The sequence below is a fragment of the Belonocnema kinseyi genome, chromosome 5, assembly GCF_010883055.1.
Source record: "Belonocnema kinseyi isolate 2016_QV_RU_SX_M_011 chromosome 5, B_treatae_v1, whole genome shotgun sequence".
Classification (NCBI taxonomy): Eukaryota; Metazoa; Arthropoda; class Insecta; order Hymenoptera; family Cynipidae; genus Belonocnema; species Belonocnema kinseyi.
Genome location: NC_046661.1, coordinates 68,688,428 through 68,693,201, shown reverse-complemented (window position 1 = coordinate 68,693,201; position 4,774 = coordinate 68,688,428).

Here is a 4,774-nt window from a genome sequence, read left to right as displayed (position 1 = left end):
AATGTTGAAAGAATGAATTTTAAAAAAACTTGGAATGGGTATATTAGAACATTGATAAGGAAAAAAATCATATTTAGGCGAGAATGTAAGTTTTTAAATAATACTGATGAACATTTTCTTTAGCATTTTTTTAAACTGTCTTATTGGTCTCGAGATAGTGATAATAAATGAAATACTGATTGAAAAATAAATTTACGATCCATACCAGAGATGCTTTGAGTTACTCAATACACAGGGAAAAAGTCATTCTCTTCGGAACAGACCGAGTTATACTTTTGAGGTTAGAATTTTATGGCGTCTGAAAATCGTCAAAATCTTTAAAATAATCATCACTTTTTTAATGGTGAGACACCCCGAGATGTTTTGGTGCATGTCATAAGAAATAGCTCAATCATAAAAGTATTTATTTTTAATGGACATAAAAATCTAACTTGAAAATACGACTTTGAAACCAAATCCGTTTACCTCTATGTGTATTTGAATTTTTGAGCATTTCGTAACAAAAAAACCCCCACTTTCAAAAAATTGTTACTTGCAACCTACTCCCTTAATGTCCACCATTCATATATTAATCATCCGTACCGATAGAAATCTCTGAGTATTCTCCAGCGAAATAGCCTGGCCCATTTGAGACTATAAGCAGAGTCGATTTGAAACAATTCAGTCTCTAAGATAGTGTCAGAGATCTGGGTCCTTTTCATGGTCCCTTTATTGGTCCGTTTAAGAGTGGTGCGACAGTAATACAATGTGCCTTTTGTATTCGTCATGTGCCGAGCGGGCAGAATTATTTACAGTAGTTGGCCGTCGCTAACCCGGCTCTCCCTTTTAAATTTCTCTTCAAATTATTAACACTCTTTTTTTTAAGTGATGAATTTTCTCATTACACTTATTTATAATTATAACTTATATATTAATATACAATTTTCTAGTTGGATTCAAAAATGTTGTCTTTTTGGCGTATCTCATTCTATTTACGAGAAACGTTGTATTAATTTCAATTTTAAGCATATAAAAAAAAAGTTAGATATCTAAAATCATCGAAACCCGCAAATTCCGAATTATCATGTTCTGGGCTGTTAACTATGAAATTAAAAAAAATCTACTTCTAAATTTTAATCCGAAAGTTTAACAAAGGACCCTTGAGTGTCGGCTACTCTATTGATATACCCTAGTAACACCGCATATTCCCTCAATATGTCTACCATATTTCCTGCAATATCCGCAATATTACAGAAAATATGGTAGAAATATTGCTGGAATGTCTTTATGTCCTTTTTCTGAAATATAAAGTTGATAATTTTTCAAGTTTTTACCAAAAAGTATCCGCTAGATCTACGGATAGTTTTTGATAAATACTTGAGAAATTATACATCGAGAAAGACAAACCATCGGACTCCATCATGTTTGATAGATTGCTCAAGGATGGTAAAAGATGCAGTCTGCTGAAGAAAATTTAAAAAGAAAGCAAACGACAGCAGCAAATGATGCTGAATGTATAATTCATTTTAATAATGTCATTGCTTCTTCAAGTCATTCTACTATTGCAAAAAAAGGTCTCAAACGGAAAAGAAGACGTCTGTGAGCAAGAAAAATGTCGAGATTCCAAATTTTCGCTCAACAAAGAAAAAGTTTGTATATACAAGGCATTTCATTTCGAAGCCCACTTACTTACAAAAGAAATCATTAAAGGAAGCAATAAGCATGGATGCAAAAAGTAATATCCATACAGGATTTGACCACGTATATTCTATACCAACAGATTAGCTGCAGCTAGCAAAAAGAAACGTTTGCAGTAAATAATTTAAGCCTAATGGTATAATAACAGTAATACATTTGAAATTCCAGGTTATATTCAGGTTTCTTAAATGATTTTTTTCAATTTTCCAGGTCAACCTAAATTAATTTGATTATCATGTTAATATTTTTTTAAATATGACAATGGTTGCAAACCACCACCTTGCGGAGAAAAGGAAAGAATCGGAAAGGCCGGTTCGGAAAGATTCAGAAAGGTTTCGAAAAGAATTCGGAAAGGGCTATCTGAACTTTGCTTCCGTTTCTTTCCGAACGTCGAGCTGTGCCACGAACCTTTCCAATTCTTTTCGAAAGTCCCTTTCTCCTACTTCTTTCTAATTTCTTTCCGATCAGTGCAGAGTGTCCCTCTAGTTAGCCTCTATTTTATTATATTTATATATTTGTTTATTGAATATTTCACATTTCACATTTATTCAGAAATAAATCGGAACGAACATAAAGAGCGGATTAAGACAGGAGAAAAATCGGAAAGAATCGGAATAAACTATTGGGACTAGTGGTGCCGTTCGATACGATACTGTCTCGTGATCGGATCGGGATCGCGTCGGTTTCGTCTCGGGTCGGGATCGTGATTCCATTACCCGTGCTCGGTTTTCTCTCGTCTCGGCTTTCGCTCGGGAAGTCGATATATCAGCTCGGGATCGTGTCGGCTTTTCGATACTCCTTCGCCAGATGTGTTTTTGTGACGTAGCTACTAGCGTTTCTCAGTAGGGTGAAATGAAAAACGAGGTTCAAAATGATATATAGAACGCAATAATGCACCGATTTTGTATTAGTTTTTTTTTTTTTTTTTGAAAATTCAACACTAAATTTTCTAGGAAATGTCGAGAGTCGATTTGTTATTTTCTTTTATTTATTTAATTTTTATCGTAATGCATATAGCGAAAAGTGTTGAGTTTTTGCCTTTCATGTTACATTGCCGTAGAAAAAATTGATTTTATACTTCAGATCCCTTTAATTCGATGCAAAGCGGTATAAGAAAAAAGAAAAAGAAAATTTGCTTTCAAAGATTATAGTTATTAGCGGATATTATTAAAAAATAATCTACATGAAGAATATTTGTTGTTAAAGTATATTCTTCGTGTAAAATTTCTTGCTTTTATTGTTTGCATGATACGTGACCATCAACATTCAGAATTAAATGTTATTAATTAGTTCTATACACAAATTCTAAAAACAAATGTACATCACAGAAATTAATAGGAAGCAAACAAGCTTTTTTTCGTCTACTCTTATTGTAATGATATCACCGATTATATTTTCTGTAAAAATTATACCATCCATTGATATTTGTTTATTTGATAAGCTAAATATATGAAAAAATTCACATTTTATAAGTTTTTAAGCAAAAATAATTCGTCTTTTTATTTGACCTTGCTCAAATCATTCACAAATTTAGTGATGAATTAACATTTGTTAATTTTACGAACAATTTATATGAACAAATGCACATTTGCGGCGTTTTCCAGCAAATATAAATCGTTTTTTTATCTGACCTTGTTCAAATCATATTCACAAATTTAGTGATGCATTAACATTTGTTAATTTTATGAACAAATTATAGAAACAAATGCACATTTTCGGCGTTTTCAAGCAAAAATAAATAGTTTTTCCATTTGACCTTGCTCAAACCATCCACAACTTTAGTTATGCATTTGTTAATTTTACGAACAAATTATGTAAACAAAATTTAAGTACATATTCAGGTTGACTATATTCATGATTTTATTGTAAATTCGTATTTTGGGTTAAATATTTAAGCATTACGGTTAAATATTCATTATTTTTGTTCAAAATTCATCTTTTTGGTTGAAAATAAATCTATTCCATTTTTTGTTAATAGCTGATGTTCTATGTTTAAAATTGAACTATTTTGTTGAAAATTGATAATTTAATTAAAAATTCGACTATGCATTTAGTCGATAATTCATGTAACTTGTTAAGAAATATTCGTTTTTACATTCTCATCATTTATGATTGAGAAAGTATTAGAATTGTCGGAAATTTAACATCAAACTTTTTCAACGGATCTCCACGTTTCGAGACCTCCTGAATCCGAAAACCAAGTTTTCACTATGGCGTTTGTCTGTCTGTCCGTCCGTAAACACGATAAGTCTCGAAAAAATGAACGAATCAAATCCATCTTTGGCACACTTTTTCTAGGCCCTAAAAGAAAGGACGAGTTTGTTAACCAGACATTTTTGATAAAAATTCAAAAAGTGAGCGCATTTTGAAAATTTTTGAGACCACTTTATTCTGAGTTTGAAAATTCTATGTATGGATATTCATAGTATTGAAAAAAACAAACAATTTATCCAAATGCCTTTTTTCGATAAAAAGAAAATTCTTAGAGTTATAGCGTTTTCAAAATTTTTTTAATTAACTGAAAATCAAAATTTGAAGCCAAAAAACGCACGATATGAAAAAAAGTCAAGAGAAGAAAAACATTCCTTTTTGAAATCCCTACAAGATTATCATAATCAATTTTTGGATTTTCTTCAAAAATCGAAAATTCAAATTTTGATTGCACAAAAAATAATGGAAAATAAAAAATTCTATTTTGTGGACAAACTATGTAGCATACAGAAAAAGATGAATTAACAAAAATGGTTATCCCAAAAAGATCTACAATTTCGTTAAGAATCACTACTTGATAGGACGCGTAGTTTTTGTTTTATTTGTGAAAAATAACGTTGAAAAAAGTAAAATAAAAAAAAATGTGTGGAAAAACGACGAAAGTTACGAGAAAAAAAATCCAACAAAACCTGTTTACAACTGTCTGTCGGAAATCGAACGCGCAGCGCGAGTATCACGATGATAATGTGTACCTCAAAGCCTACAGAGCTTTGAGAAACTAAATCTTTTTTTATTATTATTACACCATTAAGCCATTTCCCTTTCGGGGTAGGCGTGACTCACTCGGCAGGGGAAAGGAGTAGTGTGTGGATGGGATAGAGATTTT